At 37.7% G+C, this 25,401-nt stretch overlaps 1 non-coding gene and 2 pseudogenes across 1 annotated transcript; 1 reads left to right on the forward strand and 2 right to left on the reverse strand.

Annotated features, from left to right (window-relative positions):
* Nucleotides 1–8,808: 8,808 nt before the first annotated feature.
* Nucleotides 8,809–9,686, reverse strand: LOC107874208 (annotated as a pseudogene).
* A 3,809-nt stretch (nucleotides 9,687–13,495) lies between these two features.
* On the forward strand, nucleotides 13,496–13,602 carry LOC124899774. Its single transcript, XR_007057338.1, has one exon. It is a non-coding gene; the product is annotated as a small nucleolar RNA R71 (small nucleolar RNA).
* A 2,261-nt stretch (nucleotides 13,603–15,863) lies between these two features.
* Nucleotides 15,864–25,401, reverse strand: part of LOC107874209 — a 58,161-nt pseudogene continuing 48,623 nt past the window's right edge.

Consider the following 25,401-nt stretch of genomic DNA (forward strand, 5'->3'; position numbering starts at 1 on the left):
ACGGGTAGAAATTTACATAAGTCGGGTTGGTTTGATTTTTTATTGAATAAAAATCAAACCAATTATGTCGGTTTATTAAAACTATAAACCAAATCAAACCAACATAAAATTAGTTTTTTCGGTTTAGATTTTAGTCGGTTCTTTCATTTTTTTTTAATTTTTTTTTGAGTTTTCTCAATTTTTTTTATAATCTTTATTTTTTACAATTATATTGTGATTGAAAACTAGATCAAGTATGTTTTCACTCATGTGCTAATGAAAAAATCCAATTATGAAAAATCGAGGAGCGAAAAACTCTCTTGAAACTAAAAAGTAAGATGAAGAGTGAAAAGTTTAGGTTTTAAGTTGATATTGAGTTTTGAATTATTTTATTAGCAATTAATGGACAAATATATATATATATATATATATATATATTGAAATTGAAAATTAATAAAACTAATTATAAAAGTAGATTATAATTAATATTTTATGTATAAAAAGTTAAATTATATATATATGTATATACATATAATGTCGTTGCCAATCGTGTTGGTCACTAGTTGTGCAGATTGCCAGAGCCAAAACAACTGAGGTTTGACGCATTTACGACGCACCGCGTCTGGTATAGCATCGAAACCCTCGACGCGCGGCGTTGCCCATAGCGTCGGTGCCCAGTTATTTAGTCATTAAATGTCCACATTTTTAAGGAAAAAGGGGTAATTCTCCCACCCCTATATAAGTCAAAAACATTAGATTAAGCCCCATTTACACCAAAATATATCCACTTCCCTCAAGATCCTCTCAAGAACACATTAGGGTTTTCAGTTGGGGATCCAAGTCCAAGCAAATTTCTCTATGAATCATCAAGAATCTTCCATCTAAGGTATGCATAGTGTTCATTCATGGACTCCTTTCGTCCATGAAGCCCAAGAATCAAGTTTTAAATTACGAATTATGATATTCATTCTATGAACTGAATTATGTTCATGTGTTGTTGTATGAATTCCAAGATGGAACCTTTATTATGTCTTTATGAAATTACGCTAATATGTGGACTGAAATTATGAAATTAGGTGGAATTGTGAAGTAAGGTTGTATTAAATTCATGCTCATGCCTAAGCCTTAAATCATGCAATCTAAGTGTTTGATAAAATGCCTAGGAGAATAGAAATTATGCTTGATAGTTAAACTGTGACCCAAGTTATGAATGTACGTGTTCCCCTATGTTTAAAATGATTTCCATAAGGATTGTTGTGTAATACAATTGTGTGATGATATAATTATGATATTAAAATGATGAAGTTAAGACATGATCATGTGCATTCTAAGCTATATACAAGATTATGATAACCATGTGCTTCATGAAATATCCCCTACTATCGTAGTATGAATTGTTGATGTTGGCCATATATTCAAGAAAGTCATGCTTTGTCAGTTTTCTTCTATCGAGTCCTGGGGGTACTTGTACCCGAAAAATATAGTTGTGTACCTAGAGCCAGTGTCATGTTTCATGATATCCTCAGTCAAGCCATGATCCATAGAACTCAGTCAGTCTCAGTAAATTCAGAAATCTCAGTAGTATTCCGCCAGTCAACGGAACTCCATGAAGTTATTCTAGTCCAGTTCAATTGATTATGTTCAGTGTCTATTCAAATGGGAGTAGGAATTAGCCTTGAGCGAACCCAAGTATGGGAACTCACCTGTTATATGAAGGATTGATTCTTAGAAGCAATCCTTGTGTTCTTGAACTACGTAGCCAGCGTAGGTTGAGACATTATAGCCTGTTATATGTGGGTATTTAAGGTGGCTTAACCTGTTATATGAGGGTTCCCACCGTTCTCACTAGAATTACCTGTTATATGGGGGTTACTCATAGATAATCCTTACTAGTGACGCGGTATTGACACCCTTCCAATTGGGGTGATAGATTGCACCCCAACTCAGCTATATTATAATTACTTGGGGCATGTCAGTAAGATAACTACTTTCCACAGTTTCAGTTACACGATCAGGACTGTCAGATACAACCATAAAGTTTTAGTAAAAGAACTCAGATAGTTTTTCAAAATTTAGGACTGTCAGATACAGTCAACTCAAAACAGTACGAAACTCTGCTAGTTCCATCAGAAACTAGTCTGCCAGATACAGTCGCTCAATATCAGTTATTTCAATTATACAGCTATCAGTATCTCATGTTATTAGCACTTAGGCTCAGTAATCATGTCATCACGATCTCAGTTACAATTATTATGTATTCATGCATGCATTCTCACGTTTATGTTATCCATCCAGTTAGTATAGTTCATGCATGTGAACTCTACCTCACATGCATACCAGTATATTCAATGGTACTGACGTATTTGTACTATGGTGTTTTTATACCATAGGTTCAGAAGCACGAACTTCAGAACATCAGTAGCAGCCAGGTTTAGCAGTGAGTCCTCATCATTTAAGGACGATATTATGAGTTATTTCATTAATTCAGTTTTAGCTTTCAGTAGATGGAGTTAGTTGGGGACATGTCCCATCAACTTCTTATTCAGACAGTTAGAGGCTTTTCAAACTAGCATGTTCAGACAGTTATTTCAGTTGTTGTGGGTATTTCATACCCCACCCAGATGTTATATTTTAAGAGATATTATGTTTTAGTTTTGAACCTTACGACCTTACAACCTTTATTTCCGCATCTATACAGTATATTATGTAGTGTTCAGGTACAAATATCAGTCATGGGTTAGCTTGTGAAACCTTTGGGATCATGAGCACCATGTAGCATTCCGGGTACCAAATTTGGGGTGTTACATGAACCAAGCAAGGCTTCTAGGTATATCCCTATCCTAGATGCTAATTCAAATCCCTTCTTTCATAAAAGGATAAGAAACTTGCTCCTTAATTTCTTCGTTCTATCCTATGATTCTCCTCTTGGATTCATATAGAAATATAGATTTATTCTAATGGTGGCCACTCATCAAAATAGTAAGCTCAAGAAATTAAGAACAACCCAGATGATAATCCAAAAAGAAACTACTATAAAGAATATCAAAGAGTAATCATGTTCTTGGCCTCAACTCCAAAACAAGGGTATTTAACCACTCATGTTTGAATTCAACATAAAAAATAAGTAATTAATCATACCCAAAATTAATCTTGAAGTAAAGAAGTTCAAAAGAAATAATAGGAACCCTAAAAGAGAGAATTTTCTACTTTTTCATCGCTGCTATGCTTGCAAAAAGTCTTTGGAATTGTTCTTACGTGCTTTTTATACACTTGAAAAATTTCACCAGATCTGTACTACTGACGCGATGCGTCACTAATCGCGTTGCTCTGGCTAACACATCACGTTAACTTTGCATTGATGCATTGGAAATTCACTTTAGAAATTTGAGTAAGTCTAAATTCACACCACAAGATGCGATGCGGCGACATCTCATCGTGTCACTGGAATTACCATCTGAAATTTTGGCTAAGTCACCAAACTTTCTAGGCGACGTGACGCATCGATGTTCTGGAAGTTCCTTCTAAAATTTTGTCTAAGGCACAAGATTTACGGACCGACGCGACGCATCAAGTTTGCATCGCGTCACTGGAATTGACCCCCAAATGTTCGATTAAAACTCGTAAATTACTCTTTTCAACTGCTTTCTTTTATTCTTGCTCTTGTTCATCTACACATGTTCTTGGACTCGATAAAAATGGTCTTTCACATCAACATGATTAATTTTACACCATTAATAAACAATTGCTTCATGATATGTGTCCAATTTTAGTCTTAATCCCTTAGAAATTTATGTTGTATCACAAATCACATTGGTTAGCCACAAAACACAATTTGCATCAAATGAAATATAATTAACATAATTTTTGTTCTCAAAACAAGTCCAAATATGGGTAGATAGTGGTATTTGGACGTATAAATATGCCCAAGATCACCACCCCACACTTAAAACCTTGTTCGTCATCGAACAACTTTAAGCAGCACAATCACTAAATCTTCTAATCACAGCCTAAGAGTCATGATAGCGTTGGTCATTTACACAAATGTGTCAAGAATACACTTTTGCATACGAACAATTTGTTTCAAACCTCATCATCTCAACAATGACATTCAATTCGTTGGAAAACTTAATCAAAGCACACAATCAAACAACACAATAAGTAATCCAGACTTTCATCCGCATGCACTCTCACAACAAGAAAGTTTCCCCATATCACTCATAATTTTCAATATTTATCATGAGGGGAATATCAAAATTTAATCACTCACTCTCAACAAAGAATTCATACATAATAGATAATGAACCATAAGCTTGCCCTTAGTGTAGTACTCCACTAATAGTCGGATGTTGAAATGTAGGATCAAGTAAGTCTTTCATGGTTGTAATGTAGGCTAAGGGATGAGTAGGAACTATTGAGGAAATAGTGACTAATCTCCCTAAGCACTTTAATACATAACCTTCTTTAATCAAACTTACATTTTTTCAACCCAATTTTCACTTCACTACCTTCACACATCAATTGTTTCACCTCAATCTTTTAAAGCACATCAATAAAACTACGGTAGGAGTATTTATATTTTTACATCACAATTTAATTCTCAGCTCTTTTTCACCCCAGTTCTTGTTATGCACCTCTATAGTAGCCACCCTCAACTAAAGCTATTCACGTTGGTTGAGATGCACATTGTCCTAAATGGACCAGGGCCAAAACAGGTTCATTGTAACAAAAACTAGGCAACCAAAACTGAATTTTCTTTCATATTTTCTCTAACTCCTGACCATTACAATTAAACACACAATGAACACTTCTTTAGAGCTTCACTTTCAGCCTTCACCTTTTTCAAATTCTTACTCCTTTCTTATTCAGTTATCTTTATTAAAGCGCTTAGGAGCTATGGATCGAATGAAGGTCTATCAAAGAAAGGATTAGACTACATATGAGGATACCAAAGAAATCAAGCTTTAGGATCAACGGGGCTAACTAGGGACATGCATAAGGGTCGGTAAATAAAGTCTTTGGTTAACAAAGAAATTCCTAAATCACTTCCTATACCCAACACCCTTTATTTCACTTTGTAAACACACCAGGCAAGTTCTAGTCATTCCTATACATGTAGAATACAAACAATGCTAAGAGTCAAGTCGGATCCTTAAGGTTCCCGATCTTGTTCTTTATTAAATTCAACATTAAGCCAATCAAATCGCACTACACCTGTTAAGATTTCTCATCTAAAAACACTCATTCTTTTGTTTCAGAACAATTGAATTTATAGTCACTAAAAAAAATTGGCCCAACACAAAGTATTTTTTTCAAAGGTCGCAATCGAGATCTTATCACTTTCTTAGCTTCTAAAGACAAACTCCCCTTAAGACGGTCTTCATCCATCTATCATAAGGGAGGGTACTAGCTATGACGAGTTATTTCGAATTGCCAAAAAAGGCCAAAAATAATACTATAAACTAAAATTGGCCAAGGAGGGCAAAACATACATACTTTAAACTGAATTTGCCAAAAAGGCAATAATCCAAACTGTAAACTTACTAACTATTACAGACATAATGTTCTGAATAGCTAGAAAATCTTCCAAACAAAACATAAAATTAAAATTGTTCAACCACCACATAAAATATAAGAAAGAAGATGAAATGAGAAATTCCACCCTACCCCACACTTAAAATGAAGCGTTGTCCCAGTGCTTTCAAATAAGCATACAACAAGGTGGTCTCATACTCCCTGCTCAGTCAAATGGGACTAGTGCCGTTATGTCATCATCGACATCCTCATCATCACCATAATCTTCACCTGAATCATCATCATCTGACTACTCTTCCTCTTCGAACTCATCATTAGAATAGCTCATCCGTCTCTCCTCATCCGTAGGGACATCATCATCTAGTGGTTCATCAAAGTCGAGGCCTATTCGCAGCATAGTCCGAGCATGAGGCCTTAGTGGGTAGTCCAACTCTACAGTACGAACCTCCTGTTGGGTAGTTGGACGCCCCTCAATTTTCAACTGCAGCATAGTAAGCCCATACATCTGGGTTGTGATCTCATCATTTCGAGCTTGACGCTCAGGCATAGTGAAAGTAACACCATAAAAGGTAGGAACCTTAGTATGTGAGAAATCTAATGGTCTGAGATTAACAAGTGGTTTGTAATCAACATCCTACTCAGGCACACCCTGCTGCCTCTGAAAATTAGTCAACATCCCACCACAACCATATCAACGACCCCCCAAAAATTTGGCTTTCCTCATGGCAGAGAAAATAATTGCATCAGCATTCAACTCCATATCTTCGCGCATAAGAGCATACACGATACACACCCTGTCACACGTCACCTTAGTTATATGTGTCCTATGGATAAGGCAGGCATAAATAATTTTTGCCCAAAGTCGAGCTTTTCTATTCATATGAGCAAAGAGGAGTGACACATGAGTGCTACCCTCCTTATGGCGAATCCACTGGGTTGTTGAACAAGTCCCATATAAGAGATGGCGAATGTGCTGGTACGGTGGCTCAACATTCAGTCTTTTAGTGGTTCAGCATCCACCACTGGTGTACCTAGCAGGTCATTCACAGTATTAGCAGTAAAAGTAACCATAGACCCCTTACCTCAACCTCTGCATCCTTATTTTATGAGTCCCAATTAGCATAAAACTCCCTTACAAGGTTTAAGTTGCACTCGAATGGTTGTTTGAATAAGAAATTCATGTGCAACACCTCAATTCTGCACACCATACTCGGATACTTTTTCATTAGGTTTGCCCTATCAATAAATTGATCGGCTGAATACTTAGACTCCTTATGTTGAGAATACCATTTTCTCCCCGACTTCACAACTACGTTTGTCCCATATCTCCTTGATTGACCTCGTGGAATATATGGGGCTGGGGGCACACGATCAGCATGTCGACTCCTTTTGTGTATGGATTCAGATGAACTAGCCACGTTCTTTCCCTTGCTCCTCTGTTGATGGCTAGACATTGTACCTATTAAGCATAACAGCCCACAAATACATCAAGCAAGAACCTTAGGAACTAGCAACCACTAAGTATGGAATTCACCCCATACTTAGTTGCTAGTACAGGTTCATAAATAAGGGACCCAAGGGACACAGACTTCCCTTGTTCAACATACAATTACTATCCTCAAGCATCCAACATCACACACAAAAAGGCATTTAAGAGAATTCACAATTCACAGTCTCATGTCAATAGCTTAACGGTCTAACAACTTTTACATTTACTATCACATTACCTTTCTTAAACAATTCCACAAGTGTACATTTACTATGTCAAACACATGCTCAATTCAGTGATTTATAACTATCACTAAGGTGGTGTGGATTGGAATTCACCCCACACTTAGTTGCTATCATGTAGTGAATTTTAACACTACAATATAATTTAAATTCATCTCATGGTGCAGTGAAATAACTTGTCTATCTAGCAAAATATAGCATGTAGAAACTAGATCAAATTAAATTGCAATTTATTATTTCAACACAAGCAATCAAATTCCATCACAGATTGACATCACCCACACAAATACTACACAAGAACTTAATAGTACATCCAAATAATTTTTAACATTCACCATTTTGGACCCTAATGTGCACAAATCACCAACCTCTATATTCTACCCACTATATGCTACCCACAGAGATTCTAATAGTTGAGTTGAGTTTAAACCCCCAATCAAACCTATCACTGTCACTAATTCAAGTTAATATGCCATTTATCATCTAATTTCCACGAATCAAGAACTAGGCCACTACATCTATCATCAATTACTAAGAAATCAAATCATGCTATCATATAATCGAAACTTGATCAAATGAAAAGTGGGAAAACTTACCTTGAACTTGATTAAGAAAAGAAATAATGAGTTTTGTTGTTAGTGACAAGAAGGGACACCCTTTAAAAACAATTTATGGGTTTAGGGAATTAGGGGGCGGCAACGGCTGCTAGGGTTTTAGGTTAAGGAGAGAAATGGAGGGAAATGTGTTTGTATAGGAGAGAGAGAGGCGGGATCTGATTACGATTAATTTATAACCTACAGGTGCTGTCGATGCGATGCGTCGTCAATCACATCGGAGAAGTGATGCGACGTCGAGTTAGCGTCGTAACACTGGAAATTACATTAAATAATTATTCTAAGTGTAACCTGGTGACAACCGACGCAACACGATGGATAACGCATTGAATGCCGATGTGACGCATTGAAACAGTGTTGGTTCACTGGTACTTGCCTTCGAAAATTTTTCTAATGTGGGAGTGATGCAAATCCATGCGATATGTCGACGTAGTGTCGCTCCACTGGAATTTGCCTGGAAAAATTTTTCTAAGTGTGAGCATAGGTAAAGTGACGCGACGCGTCGAGTTAGCATTGTGTCACTAGAATTTGTATCCCAAAATTTTTCTAAGGTAAATTTCTCCACATTTTGGGGAATTTTTTTTCCCCCTTACCTTTTTCACCTTTTAGCACATATTTAACTTACTCAAAGATCATTGTTCACCCACTTTTCATCTTCTCTATCTCCACCAAATTTCCCACTCCTGTACATCAACCATAAATAACAAAATTATGTAAGAAAAAGTGGATTGCCTCCCACCAAGCGCCTTATTTTTGATCGTGGTAGACTCATTTTTTTTTGTTTTCATTTTTTTCTTTTCTAAAAATTAAAAACAGAAAGAAGCTATACTATTACATTATATTCGTAGGTTGCCTCCCACGCAGCGCCTTATTTTACGCTGTGGCAAGACTTAGCTCAGTCTTACAAATCAGTAAAAGTGATGGACCCATTGTGTTTGTCTCCATGATCAGCCTAATAATGCTTCACACGTTGTCCATTCACGGGAAATTTCTCAGTCTTCTCTTTGTTCCATAGTTCAACTGCTCCATGGGGCGTCATTTGTACTACCTCAAAAAGCCCAGACCACTTAGACCGCAATTTACCCAAAAATAACTTTAATCTTGAATTGAATAGCAACACAAGTTGTTCGGGTTCAAACACTCTATCCTGAATTTTCCTATCATGCCATCTCTTGGTTTTCTCTTTGTAAACTTTTGTGTTCTCATAAGCATGGAGACAAAATTCATGTAATTCAATAAGCTGCAATAATTTTTCTCCCCTATGGCCTTCATCTCAAGATTCAACTTTTTAATGGCCCAATAAGCTTGATGTTCCAGCTCTACAGGTAAATGACAGGCTTTTCCGTAAACTAACCGATGTGGAAAGGTCCCTTTAGGCATCTTATAAGTGGTCCGATACACCCACAATGCACCATCTAGCTTCTTAGCCCAATCCTTTTGTTTCTCATTAACAGTCTTCTGTAATATTTGCTTTATTTCCCGATTGGAGACCTCAACTTGTCCACTTGTTTGTGGATGATATGCAGTGGCCACCTTGTGCCTAACACCATATTTCGCTAAAAGATTATTAAACCTAGTGTTAATAAAGTGTGTACCTCCGTCACTGATTATTGCTCTTGAAGTGCCAAACCTAAAAAATATTTGCTTCTTCACAAACTTCAACACTACTCTTGCATCATTAGTGGGACAAGCTGCAGCTTTCACCCATTTGGATACATAATCAACTGCCACTAGAATGTATAAATTGCCATTGGACAGTGGGAATGGTCCCATGAAATCAATTCCCCAAACATTAAATACTTCAACTTTAAGAATATTATTTAAGGGCATCTCATGACGCCTTTAAATTGTTCCCAACCTCTGACATTGATCCCAACTCTTCACAAAAGCCACGACATCTCTAAGCAATGTTGGCCAAAAGAAACCAGATTACAACACTTTTCTTGCTATTCTTTTACCCCCATGATGGCCATCATAAGGGGATGAATGACATTTTTGTAGCACTTATGTGAATTCAACTTCCGGAACACATTTGCGAATAATTTCATCTGGACCCTGCTTGAAAAGATATGGCTCATCCCATATATAAGCACGAGAATCATGAAGCAGTTTCTTCCTCTGTTGAATTATACTTTCAGGAGGGTAAAAGTTACTTGCCAACAAATTCACAATGTCTGCATACCAAAGAACTTCACACTCCTTTATAGACAATAATTTTTTATCCAGAAACTCTTCCTAAATGCAGAGAAATTTATCAACAACATGATCATAAGTCTCTAACCTTGACAAATGGTCTGCAACTTGATTTTCTGCTCCTTTACGATCACGAACCTCTAAGTCATACTCTTGCAGTAGCAAAATCCACTGGATCAATCGAGGCTTTGCATCCTTTTTATTGAAGAGATACTTGATGGCCACATAGTCTGTGTGAACAATAACCTTTGTGCCCACCAAGTATGCTCTAAATTTATCAAATGCATAAACCACCGGTAACATCTCCTTTTTAGTGACTGTATAATTCATTTGGACATCTTCAAGACTTTACTAGCATAGTAAATAGAGCAAAATACCTTGTCTTTTCTTTTCCCCAAAACAACTCCTACAGCCACGTCACTAGCATCACACATCAATTCAAATGGCAACACCCTATCCGAAGAAATCAAAATAGGTAGTTCTATCATCTTCTTTTTCAAATTCCCGAAGGCTTCTTGACAATCTGCCCCAAAATCAAACTTGGCCTCTTTTTCTAACAATTTGCACATCGGGCTTGCAATCTTTGAAAAGTCCTAAATAAATTGCCTGTAGAAACCAGTATGCCCCAAGAAATTTCGCACTCCCTTCACTGTGACTGGATGTGGCAGCTTTTCAATTACTTTATTTTTGGCTCGATCTACTTCAAGTCCTCTACATGATACTTTATGGCCAAGGACTATTCCTTCTTTCACCAATAAGTGGCACTTCTCCCGGTTCAACACCAAATTTGTCTTTTCATATTGAACTAGGACTCGATCTAGATTCTTCAAAAATTTATCAAAAGAATCACCCTAAACAGAGTCTTCCATAAATACCTCGACAAATTCTTCAACCATGTTGTAGAATATTTCCATCATGCATCTCTGAAACATCGCAGGTGCATTACAGAGGCTAAAAGGTATGCGTCTGAACATATATGTACCATATGGACAAGTAAAAGTCGTCTTACTTGGTCCTCGGGTGCAATGGTGATCTGGTTATAACCTGAGTAACCATCAAGAAAATAGTAATACTCGTGCCCTGCCAACCTATTCAACATCTGATCAATGAACGGGATGGGATAGTGGTCCTTACTTATGGCTTCATTCAGCATCTGGTAGTCAATAAAAATTCTCCATCCAGTCACCATACGAGTGGGAATTAGCTCATTTGCTTCATTAGTAACCACGGTCATCCCACATTTCTTTGGGACATAATGTACTGGGCTTACCCACTTACTGTCTGAAATCGGATAAACAATCCCATTATTGAGCCCCTTAATAACCTTTTTCCACACGTCTTTCATCACTGGATTCAACCTACATTGTTGTTGCACCCTTGGTTTGAAACCTTCTTCCATATGTATCCTGTGCATGCAAAAAGCTGGATTTATCCCTGTAATATCAGACATCTACCACCCGATCGCCTTCTTCCTCCTTTTCAACACTGTCATTGCTTCCTGTACCTGCATATCAGATAATCCTACAGGCAAACTAATAGGCAAGGTATCATTATCACCAAGGTAAACATATTTCAAATAAGGAGGAAGAACCTTAAGCTCCAATTTAGGAGCTTCATTAATTGAAGCCTTAGGGCATGGGCCAATTGGCCTATTCAATGACTCAAAAGGCAATTTTCTTAGTTCAATGACCACCAAATTCATGACTTGAACTAATGCCAATGCTTCTACATCTCCATAAAGATCACGACCCACCAAAGCTCACTCTAATGGATTATCTGACAATAACAACCTCTAATCAGACTTAAAATCAATAATAGATATAGAAGACAACTCCTCATATATAGTTGGTAATTTTAGCGCCTTATACACATTATAAACTTCCACTTTATCATGCGCTCTTATTGTCATTTTCCCTGCTGCTACATCAATTAATGCCTGTCCTGTTGCTAGGAAAGGTCGTTCCAAAATAAATGGAATAACAAGATCAACTTCAAAGTCAAAAATTACAAAATCCACCGAAAAGATTAAGGATCCCACTTGCACCAAGACATCTTTGATAATACCATCAAGCAAAGCAAGAGACCTATCTGCGAACTGCATAAAAATAGTAGTGGGTTTGGGACTTCCATGACCCATATTCTGGTACCACGATGTGGGCATAAGATTGATGCTAGACCCAAGTCACACAATCCGCGAGCACTAATGGTCTGCCCTATAGTGATCTTCAAAGTGAAACTACCTGGATCTTTTAGCTTCGTGGGCAGTTTGTTTTGAATCTTGGATGTGCACTCCTCAGTAAGTGTAACTGTAGCATATTTGGTCAATCGGTTTTTATTTACCACTATATCCTTCAGGTATTTTGCATATTTTGGAACACTTTATAGAATATCAACAAGAGAAAGGTTTACGCAAACCTGCTTTAGAAGATCCAAGAACTTCTTGTAACTCACCTCCTCCTGATGCTTCCTTGCTTTTTGGGAAAGAATAAAGGTAAAGTTTTCTTTACCATGTGAATTTCACTATTTGCAGCTTTTTCCTTGACTTTTTCTCCTTATTATCTTTAGAACTATCATCAGTGACTGTGGGGGAATAACCTGCTCCTGAACCGTCTTCTTAGTTTGCAAGCCACTTCTTGTTGTAACTGCATTCACCCGCTTTAGATTTGCCTTGGTATTACTAGGTAGGCCTTCTTGAGGCTTTTTATTTTGCGCTCCTACAATTTGACCAAGTTGCAACTCTAGATTTTTCATAACCAATTGTTGACTCTTCAACTCTGCTGTAAACTGCGCTTTTTGAGTCTTTACTTTTGCTGCAAACTGTGCGTGTTGAGCTAAAAGCTGCTTCATCATCTCCTCCATATTACTAGCTTGAGCAGTAGCCTGATTATTCTGAACTTGCTATTGATTTGGTTGCACTGGCCCCTTAAACTGGTTAGTATTCTGTGCCTGATTTCCCCCATGAGAAATTGGGATGGTTCCTCCAGTTGGCATTGTAAGTATTACCAAAATTTTGTTATCCCTGACGATTCGCTTTCCCCATATAGTTGATAGACTCTGGATTAGACGTACATGCATCTGCTGTATGCTCACTACTTTCACAAACCTCACAGTAAGAATTTGCCTGTTGGACGACGTTAGCTATAGCTGCTGCTTGTGGAACCCACAACTTTATGTTATTAAGCTGAGTCATCATATGATTTTGTATTGCTACGATCTGTGCTTTTCATGCAGTAAATTGTTCTACCTCCTATACCCCTGCAACCTTCCTAAGAGCACTCCTCGAATCAGCATGCCAATCAGGATTCCCTTGTGAAATCCAATTCAGCAATGTGTAAAATTCTTCATACGTCTTTTTAAGAGCCTGCCTACCTGCCGCTGAATCCAAAAGAATCTTTGTATTTGGCTCCAATCCCTCAATGAAAGTATGAACAAGAATATCATTGAGCTGATGATGATGAGGGCAATTTCTGAGCATACCCTTAAATCTCTCCCAAGCTTGGTAGAGATTCTCTCTTTTTTTATATCTGAAACTCAGAATCTCACTTCTCAAACGTGAAGTCTTCCCTAATGGAAAGAATCGAATAAGGAACTTCTAAGATAGATCTTCCCATGAAGTGATAAAGAGTGGTGGTTACGCATGTAACCACATTTTTGCTTCCCCGATCAGAGAAAAAGGGAAGAGTGTTAATCTGACATAATCAAAATTCACCCCTTCTAAAATATAAGTATCGCTTATTTCCAGAAAGGTCTGTATGTGCTACTGTGGATCTTCATGTGAAAGGCCATGGAACTGCCCCGCTGAATTCAACAATTGCACTATATTCTGCTTCAACTCAAATCGACCAACTGGTTCGGGCTTGCGAATATCATTCGTTACTAGTTTGTTAGTGGGATTGCCACCTCACGAACAGGTCTAGTAGCTAGTTGAGCAAGAACAACTAGGATAATTGGAGCTAGGACATTTCCGGTATTTGATCGATAGGGTTATTTGGATCAAATGGATGAGCCATTTGAGCCTGTTGATTGGGATATTAAGCTCTTCGCCTCTATTAAAATATCAGTTCTAGTTCTGCGAAAGGCTCTACCAACTCTTTATCTCTCGCCAGTCTTGTAGTCAACTAATACTGCAAAAATTTAGTTTCTAAGATCAAGTCGTTGACACTTAAACTTATTATCAAAAATTTTAGCAATTTACTAATTACTTATTATCAAAAATTTTAGCAATTTACTAATTATATTAGTCCCCGGCAACGGCGCCAAAAACTTGTTGCGATTCAAACGCATATGTAAGTACACGTGATCGTACAAGTAATATAGTGACTTAAACAGTCAAATATCATTCCCACGAGGACTAAGCAACTAGAAATTTACCGAACTTTTAGTTTTAGACAATGAGGTATTAAGTGTTGTAAATGATCAAGATGATTGTGAATTTAAGAATAAGAGTGTAAATTAATAAATAATAAATAAAAGTTAATAACTAGAGCAAAGCAAGCAACAGTTGTAAACAGTAATAATAAGAATTCCAAGGTTGAGGCACTTTGAACAATCCTACAAATCTCTATTTTTATAGCAGTCTAATTGGTTATCGAGTTGTTGATTCGCAAGGTTTATGCTACAATTTTGGTCTTCCAACCTCAAATCATCTATCTATTGAATATTGTAGCTACAACTCTCGTAGAGATACAATAATTCTTTTTGATTCATAAAATTATCTTCTTGCAATTGAACCAAGCAAGGCTTCTAGGTATATCCCTATCCTAATAAGAACCTTGCTCCTTAATTTCTTTGTTCTATCCTATGATTCTCCTCTCGGATTCACATAGAAATATAGATTTATTCTAATGATGGCTACTCATCAAAATAGTAAGCTCAAAAAATTAAGAACCCAGATGATAATCTAAAAAAAAACTACTATAAAGAATATCAAAGAGTAATCATGTTCTTAGCCTCAACCCCAGGACAAGGGTATTTAGCCACTCATGTTTGAATTCAACATAAAAAATAAGTAATTAATCATACCTAAAATTAATCTTGAAGTAAAGAAGTTCAAAAGAAATCATAGGAACCCTAAAAGAGAGAATTTTCTGCTTTTCCGCCGCTGCTATGCTTGCAAAAAGTCTTTGGAATTGTGCTCACGTGTTCCTGTTATATTTGGGAAAATTTTACTAATTCTGCACTACTGATGCGACCGTATTGCTCAGGCCAACGCATCGCGTCAACTTCGCATTGATGCACTGGAACTTCACTTCAGGAATCTGAATAAGTTTAAATTCACACCACACGACGCGTTGATATCACGTCATGTCACTGGAATTACCATCTGAAATTTTGGCTAAGTTACCAAACTCTCTGGGCGACACGATGCGTCGACTTTGCGTCGATGTTCAGGAAGTTCCTTCTGAAATTTTGGCTAAGGTACAAGATTTACAGACTGATGCGACGCATCGAGTTAGCATCACCTCACTGGAATTGCCCACAAATGTTCGATTAAAACTTATAAATCACTTTTTTTCAGCTGCTTCCTTTAATTCTTGCTCTTGTTCATCTACACATGTTCTTGGACTCGATAAAAATGGTCTTTCATATCAACATGTTTAATTTCCACCATTAATAAATAATTGCTTCATGATATGAATCCAATTTTAGTCCGAATCCCGTGAAAATTTACCCTGTATCACTAATCACATTGGTTAGCCACGAAACACAATTTTGTATCAAATGAAATATAATTAACACAATTTTTATTCTCAATATAAATACAAATATGGGTAGATAGTGGTGTTTTGGACGTATAAATACGCCCAAGATCACCTAGATTTCAACATCGTCAAGGATAATACAACTGATGAGCCAAGCACCAGCTCCAATATCAGCATTAGCAGACATTGAAACATTTGGACTAATTTGTTTAGCATTTTAATAGACAAGTCAATTCTATTGGTGAAGAAAAAAAGACATAAGTGAGTACAAAATCAGGGCAATTGTAGTCAGAAGTGTTTTGCAATTAATAGACGAAACAATATGAAGAAACTTTTTAAGTGTCTGGCAATTAATAGACTAAACAATATGAAGAAACTTTTTAAGGAAACAAATGAAAGTAAGCAAGAGCTATCTCAGGAGCTAGCTCTTCAGATCCATATATGCCAAGCAGAAATCAGGCTTGATCTCATTACTTTTAACTAAAATAAAAGTAACACAATTCATACTGTGATATCCCGTACTTCTACCTAGCTTAAAACCATCCCAAAAATGTTAAATATTGGCTTTAAAAGATGAATCCACTTTTATACATGTGGAATTTTCAAGATTTTAACTTTTTCTTGGATGGGAAATTGAATAACCTTTCCATCGATACCAAATTCACCCAATTCTGACACCCGACTGAAGAGTTAGAGCCATTTTAGTAAGGCAGTGTGCCACCTGAGCCATCAACGCATCGTGGAGCAAGCCAAAATGGAAATCGTCAAAATCCAATGAGCCTCTGCGATTATGGCGCATCGCGCCAAGGCTCAAATTTAGAATTGTCCGTTTCCAATGTCTCAGTGTGATACCACCGCGTCGTGGTGAGATTCTAGGTCCTATCCAGTATTACAACATGATTTCACGACGTTGCACCATCAGTCTAGTTCCCAGTTGGTAATTTCCAGTGGCACGATGCGATAGCGCCGCGTCGCGCCAGGTGCCCAAATCGAATTTTCAGTGACAAAAAATAAAAACCTTCTAAGGGCAATTGGGTCTTTTTCCATGACCCAGATCTGCTTTTAACCACAAAATTATGTCTTAAAAACCCTATTATATCACTTTTCCTCACTTTCTCTAAAGAACAAAAATCATTCTCTCTCTAGAGGCAAAAACCCTAGCTCAAGAAATCAAGGCCAATTCCAAGAATCTTCCCAAGAACTTCAAGAATTTAGATTTCCAGGTATGTCAAGTGTTGATTCATGGGCCCCTTTCACCCATAAAGCTCAAGAATCTCATTTCAAAATCCCAAGATTGTGTATTTGTGAATATTCATGATTTGGTTGAATTGAAATTCATGTTCATGTTGTTTTTGGGTTTTGATTTATGTTTTCAATTACATGTTTCAATGATTGATCCTAGTATGTGATGATATGCATAATATTCATGGTAAACCCTTCAAATTTCAAATTAATTTATGCAACCATGATAATTAGATGCATTGATGATGGTATAACCAAAGTATGCTCGCCATGTGTTTGATAAAATGCCTATGTGAAGAAAATAGTGCCTTCATAGCATGTTATTATGAAATCCCCATTCATGTACAACTTAGTGCATGTAAAGTGTTCGATGAAATGTCTTAGTCAATGAATTATGGACCATTGTTGTGCTTTCAAGCTTGTGCCATGAATTACTTTTATGCTATCCGGTCCTGGGGGTATTAAATACCCAACAATTTAGCTGTGTGCCTAGAGCCAGTGTCATGTTTTCATGATACTCTCAGTCAAGCCATGATCAGTAGAATTCAGTTAGTCATGTGACTCAGGAAAACTCAGTAAAGTCAGTATCAGTCCAGTCCTATCCAGTAATCTCAGAAATCTCAGTGATCTCAGTCAGTCATCATTTCTCAGTAGTATTCAGTTCAGACCTTAGTAACTCAGTCAGCTAGCAGAACATAGTAACATTCTGTTAGTTAACAGAATCTAGTAGTATTCCATCAGTCAACGGAAATCCAGTGAACTTAGTTCAATCTAGTTAATCAGTAAAATCAGTAACAGATTAGTCCAGCCTAGTATGAACGAGGAAATAAGTTCTGTGTCTATTCAGTTGGGAGTAGGATTCAGCACCGAGTGAACCCAGGGATGAGGATACACACTGTCAGTCAGTAGAGGGTGTGATCTTTAGTAGCAATCCCTACATTCCAAAACTACGTAGCTAACGTAGGTTGAGATGTACCCCTACGAGTCTAGGGATTATACATCTCATTTGAGTTTTTCTTATAGGAGTTGACGGAAGAGCTCCTTGTTAGAGAGGGTTTACTCATAGCTTGTCTTTACCTGTGGTACGGTACTGCCACCCTTCCAGCTGGGGTTACAGGTTGGACCCCACCATTTCAGATTTGGGGTATGTCGATTAGATGATTACCTCCCACAGTTTCAATTTCAAATTCAGTCTTCAGAATAGAACTCAGTCCAGTTCTATACAAATCAGGACTATCAGACACAGTCACTCAGCTCAGTACGGAACTCAGCTAGTTCCATCAGAATTCAGGACTGTCACCCACTTTAGTAAAGAACTCGAATAGTTATACAAATTTTAGGACTATCAGATACAGTCATCCAGCTCCGTATAACACTTAGATCAGTTATTTATAATCAGGTTTGTCAGAAATAGTCTTTCAGTTGTTAGTTACTAGTAAACACTGATATCAATAAATCCATGTTGTCACTAGACTCAGTAGTCAGAACTCAGTATTTAGTCCTATCACGACCTCAGTTATAGTTATGTATTCATGCATGTATGTTCACATTCATGTTATACAGTCAGTTAGTATTGTTCATGCGTATGAAACCTTTGCATTCAACCACCTCACTTGCATACCAGTATATTTAACGTACTGACGCATTTGCGTTATGGTATTTTATACCATAGGTTCAGAAGCACGAGCTCCAAATCTTCCTAGCAGTTCAGACGTTCAGCAGGCAGATTAGTAGTGAGTTCTCATCATTCGAGGATTGCATGATTATTTCATTACCTTAATTTTTTTCTTTTTTAGTAGTTCGGAGTTAGTTAGGGATATGTCCCATCAACTCCACAGTTTTCAGATAGTTTAGAGGCTTTCAGACTATAGTATGTTCAGACAGATAATTTCAATTTTAGGTATTTCTATACCTCGTCCAGATATTATTTTATCATCTGTGTTACATTTTGAACCTTACGGTCTTACAACTTATATTCTACATATTTTCAGTATACTATTCAGTGCTCAGTTACAGATATCAGTCATGGGTTAGCTTGTGGTCCTTCGAGGTCATAAGCACCGTGTAGTATTTTGGGTACCAGATTCAGGGCGTTACAAACATGGTATCAGAGCCTAAGGTTCAATAGTGTCCTAGAAAATCTGAAAGCCGCATCTAGTAGAGTCTTGTGCATGGGTGTGTTGTGCACCACACTTATGTGCAGGAGGCTATGAGATATTTTAGGAACAGTTTCCCTTCTGTCAGTATTCAGGTCGTGCGAGTAAGCATGAGCTCCATTTAAACTCTCAATCTAAACCCTCCTTTTTCTTCCAATACAAAATATGCCTCCAAAGAGGACTCAGGGAAGAGAAAAGAGAAATTATTCAGCCCCTCATCCGTTCAGGCAGATCCCCTATACAAACACGTTTCTCATGCGGAGTTAAGAGCTGCATTCACTACTCTTGCTAATTCAGTTGCTACTCAGAATGAACAGCTAACTGTTGTTCCGACCAACCCAGTGGCCAATACTACTGAAGCCAGGATTTAGGACTTCATCCGAATGAATCCTCTATCCCTTTTCGGGTCTAAGTCAGACGAGGACCCTTAGGAATTCCTTGATTAGGTTTAGAAGGTTACATATATCATGGGGTTTATCGTTAGTGAGAGTGTTGAGCTAGCTACATATCAGTTGCAGGATGTGGCTCACACATTATTTAAGCAGTGGAAAGAAGAGAGGGGTGAAGATGCAAGGCCCATAGAATGGGAGGAGTTTGTCACTGCCTTCTTAGATAGATTCTTTCCCCTAGAGATAAGAGAAGCTAAAGTGTTAAGAGTATATCAACCACATGATAGTGAAAGAGTATTCTCTTAAGTTTACTCAACTAGCTAGATATGCTCCTCATGTAGTGGCAGATAGCAGAGCTAAGATGAGTAAGTTTGTTTCAGGGGTGAATGATAGTGCGATTAAGGAGTGCAAGACCACGATTTTGATTAGTGAGATGGACATAGCTAGGCTTATGATCCATGCTCAATAGATAGAGGAGCAGAAGGTTAAGAAGAGGGAAAAGCATAATAAGAGAGCTAAAATAGGTAGCTTCAATTTTAGTCGTACTAAGTCAGTGGGTAGAAATCGTTCTCAGTTTCGCCCAGAGTCATCCATTCCAGCTCGTTCCCCATCTAGTGCTCCAGTTACTAAGTTCAAAAATGGTAACCAAGATGGGGCGCCAAGCTCTAAATCTAACACTGCCCGAACTAATCCCCTTTGTCAGACTTACGATAAGAACCACAAGGGTATTTGCAAGGATGAAAGTGATGTATGTTTCGGATATGGTAAGCCAGGCCATAGAGTCAGAGATTGTCCTCAGTCAGGCTTTCAGGGTCAGCATAACCATTCCTCAGCTCAGTCTGGTCGCCCAAATCAGCAGGGTGCCACTTCTAGTGCCGCTAGTGGGAAGCGCCCAAATAGGCTTTACGCACTTTAGTCCAGACAAGATCAGGAAAGTCCTCCTGAAGTAGCCACTAGTATGTTACAGATCCCTCATTTACATGTTCACGCTTTTTCAGATTCAGGGACTTCTTTTTATTTTGTAACTCTTTACATACCACTCCACTTTAAGGTTAGATTAGATGTTAACGGGACCTTCTCAGTCTCTACCCAGTGGTTAAAATAATCATAGCCCAATGGGTATATGGATTGTTCAGTTATGATATCTAAAAAAGATAGGCCTTCAGGTTCTAGTAGTAATACCAGTATGTGTATAAAATTAGTAAGGGAAGATGATTCCCGGCCCATTCCTACCTCAATGCAAAGTTTTGTACTTCAACTATCACGATACTTACACATGCTTCATGTCATAATTCCATGTACCCAGCTTATATTCATGCATTTTCCATTAAATAGTGTGTGTTTTAAGTTTCTAGTATGAGGAGTTTTAGCTTACTCAGTGTTACGAATCATGTTCCATGAGTACAGAAAGATCAGAATCAAGTTATGCAGATCATGACTAATGCACTCATGTCCTGTCTTACAGTATGTTCAACCCACATGACTCATGTTCCACTCCTAGTGATCAGCCAAACTCAGATTATGTCACGTATACTCTCAGTTTAGATACCTCGGTGAATCCATGATATTGATGTTCCATCCCTAAGTTCTCAATTACAACATCATTCGGTAGTTAGTATCCAGTAAAGGACTCAGATAGTCCTACAGAACCATGGCTTTCAGCTATCAGTTATGTAACTATCAGAATTCAGTACGTCTGTATCAGTTTAAATCTTAGTTATTAGAAAACCAGCATTCAGTCCCAGTTATAGTCTTAGTTACGGTTACAGTCTCAATTACCGTCTTAGCTATAATCTCAGTCCCAGTCCTAGTCCAGCCAGATCAGAAACTCAGTTCACTTTCAGAATTACCCTACCATAGCATATGGCCTTCAGTTACTCAGTTATTAGTATTTCAGTACCTCAGTTGCAGAATGTTTCTGAATCATGTCATAAGTTTGGTCTCGCAATTTCAAGTAATACAATTTTTATGAATCCATGCCCAGTCACCTCATGTCACTCAAGTCGTCCTTACCTCTTATGCATCATACTCTTCAGCCTCAGGCTAGTTATACAGACTAAGTACAGTTCAGTCTTATATGCCCAGCGTTCATCTATCCGTTATTCAGTTAATCAGATCAATTAGTATATTTATGCATTCGTGCTCAACACCATATGAACCTTTTCAGCAGACTCAGTTGCAGTGCATAAGGTTTAGTCACTTTATCTTAGATGATGTTTCATAGACCTTGCCTCCTAATACAAGAATCCCAGCTATGTAGTGATCTCCCATTTAGATGTCCTACTCAGACCAAGCCAAGATTTGTTTTCTTTCTACAGTTATTAGAACTTTATAGAAAGAGTGTCATAGAAACGCTCCAGTCGAGTATAAGTTTTCAGCATGAGTTAGTCCGTAGAGCCAGTAGTTCAGTTTAGCGGTTAGGCGAACAAGTTCAACGGCGTGGTTTCCATCTTTCCATCCAGTTGCACTATCTGGAGTCTCATGAATATGATCATTCTAAGATGGACTAACCAGGTAGTTGCGTGTTCATCCCACTTCATGCATCATGCTCCTAATTTTAAATCTCTGATATTTAGTCACGATTTAGTTCATAGGTGCCTTGTGCATCACCTCAGTTTTCCTCATAGCTCAGTAAAGTCAGCCTAGCATTCTTCAAGGGGGCACAGTGTCCCAAGGGGGAGATATACTATAATTCCCCAAAACTTTCATGACATAAGCATGCCTCTCTCTTGTTGTAATGAATCCGTTTGGGGTAAGGGGTGCTCATGAGTTGACCCTCAGACTCCTATCTCAGCCGTAAGCCACATATTCAAGGTACTTAGTTTGTATCACGATATTCAGTGCATGTATCATATTCCAGACTTAGTTACGTTCTCATGTTTTCGCTCATGCATATTTAGTAATTCATCTTAGGCTCATTAGCATTTTCAATTTAAGAAACAGTCTTCCTTGAACTTATTCAGTTTCATGCTCAGATTTCCATCAGAAACTTGGTATCAGGAATTTCCATTACAAACCTAGTATCAATTACCATTGCATATTCATTCATACAATCATGTGTCAGTTCAGTCATGTATTCATGTATCAGTTATGCATGTTCAGTATGATACATTTAGTTCATCAGTCATGTCAGTCATGTACTCATTTCTCAGTTGCTCATATTCCATATGTACTACAACTTATCATTTCTCCCATTTCAGTAAGTCGTATTCGAGGACGAATATTCCCAAGGGGGAGATATTGTAATACCCTGTACTTTTACCTAGCTTAAAATCATCCCAAAAATGTAAAAGACTTTATTTAAAAGATAAATCTACTTTTATACATACGAATTTTTCAAGATTTTGAGTTTTTGTTGTATGAAAAATTGAATAAGCTTTCCATCGATACCAAATTCGCCCAATTTCGACACTCGAGCGAAGAGATAGAGCCATTTTAGTAAGGCAGTGTGCCATCTGAGCCATCAACGTATCGTGGAGCAAGCCAAAATAGCAATCGTCAAATTCCAGTGAGCCTCCGCAATTATGGCACGTCGCACCAAGGCTCAAATTCAGAATTGTCCCTTTCCAGTGTCTCAGCACGATACTACCGCGTCGTGGTGAGATTCCAGGTCCCATCCAGTATTGCAACGTAATTTCAATGTGTCGCGCCGTCAGACCAGTTCCCAGTTGGTAATTTCCAGTGGCACGATGCGATAGAGTCGCGTCGCGCCAGGTGCCAAATCGGGTTTTCAGTGACAAAAAATAAAAACCTTCTAAGGGTAATTGGATCTTTTTCCATAACCCAGATCCGCCTTTAACCACGAAATTATGTCCTAAAACACTATTATATCACTTTTCCTCACTTTCTCTAAAGAACAAAAATCATTCTCTCTCAAGAGGAAAAAACCCTAGCTCAAGAAATCAAGGCCAATTCCAAGAATCTTCCCAAGAACTTCAAGAGTTTAGATTTCCAGGTATGTCAAGTGTTGATTCATGGGCCCCTTTCACCCATGAAGCTCAAGAATCTCATTTCAAAATCCCAAGATTGTGTATTTGTGAATATTCATGATTTGGTTGAATTGAAATTCATGTTCATATTTTTGTTGGGTTTTGATTCATGTTTTAAATTATATGTTCCAATGATTGATCCTAGTATGTGATGATTTGCATAATATTCATGATAAACCCTTCAAATTTCAAATTGATTTATGCAACCATGATAATTAGATGCATTGATGATGGTATAACCAAAGTATACTCCCCATGTGTTTGATAAAATGCCTATGTGAAGAAAATAGTGCCTTCATAGCATGTTATTATGAAATCCCTATTCATGTACAACTTAGTGCATGTAAAGTGTTCGATGAAATGTCTTAGTCAATGAATTATGGATATATATAGCCATTGTTGTGCTTTCAAGCTTGTGCCATGAATTACTTTTATGCTATCGGGTCCTGGGGGTATTAAATACTCGATAATTTAGTTGTGTGTCTAAAGCTAGTGTCATGTTTTCACGATACTCTCAGTCAAGCCATGATCAGTAGAATTCAGTTAGTCAAGTGACTCAGGGAAACTCAGTAAACTCTGTATCAGTCCAGTCCCATTCAGTAATCTTAGTAATCTTAGAAATCGCAGTGATCTCAGTCAGTCATCATGTCTCAGTAGTATTCAGTTCATACCTTAGTAAACTCAATCAGCTAGCAGAACTCAGTAGCATTCTGTCAGTTAACATAATCCAGTAGTATTCCATCAGTCAATGAAAATCCAGTGAACTCAGTTCAATCTAGTTAATCAGTAAAATCAGTAACAGATCAGTCCAGCCTAGTATGAACTAGGAAATTAGTTCTATTTCTCTTCAGTTGAGAGTAGGATTCAGCACTGAGTGAACCCAGGGATGAGGACAGACACTGCTAGCCAGTAGAGGGTGTGATCCTTAGTAGCAGTCCCTGCATTCTAAAACTACGTAGCCAGTGAAGATTGAGATGTACCCCTACGAGTCTAGGGACTATACATCTCATTTGAGTTTTCCTTACAGGAGGGGTTGACGGAAGAGCTCCTATCAGAAAGGGTTTACTTATAGCGTATCTTTACCCGTGGCATGGTACTGCCACCCTTCCAGCTGGGGTTACAGGTTGGACCCCACCAGTTCAGATTCGGGGCATGTCAGTTACATAATTACCTCCCACAGTTTTAGTTTCAGATTCAGTCTTCAAAATAGAACTCAGTCCAGTTCTATAAAAAATCAGGACTATCAGCACAGTCACTCAGCTCAGTACGAAACTTAGCTAGTTCCATCAGAATTCAGGACTATTAGATATAGTCACCCAATTTAGTAAAGAACTCGGATAGTTATACAGATTTCAGGACTGTCAGATACAGTCATCCATCTCTGTATAACACTTGGATCAGTTATTTATAATCAGGATTGTCAGAAACATTCTTTCAGTTATCAGTTACTAGTAAACTCAGATATCAGTAAATCCATATTATCAGTAAACTCAGTAGTTAGAACTCAGTATTCAATCCTATCGCGACCACAGTTACAGTTACGTATTCATGCATATATTCTCACGTTCATGTTATACAGTCAGTTAGTATTGTTCATGCATATAAACCCTTTGAATTCAGCCTACCTCACTTAAATACCAGTACATTCAATGTACTAACACATTTGCGCTATGATGTTTTATACCATATGTTCAGAAGCATGAGCTCCAGATCTTCCTAGCAGTTCAGATATTCAGTAGGCATACTAACAGTGAGTCCTCATCATTCGAGGATTACTTGATTATTTCATTACTTTATTTTTTTCTTTTTCAGTAGTTTGGAGTTAGTTAGGGACATGTCCCATCAACTCTACAGTTTTCAGATATTTTAGAGGC

Source organism: Capsicum annuum, chromosome 6, assembly GCF_002878395.1.
Source record: "Capsicum annuum cultivar UCD-10X-F1 chromosome 6, UCD10Xv1.1, whole genome shotgun sequence".
Taxonomy (NCBI): domain Eukaryota; kingdom Viridiplantae; phylum Streptophyta; class Magnoliopsida; order Solanales; family Solanaceae; genus Capsicum; species Capsicum annuum.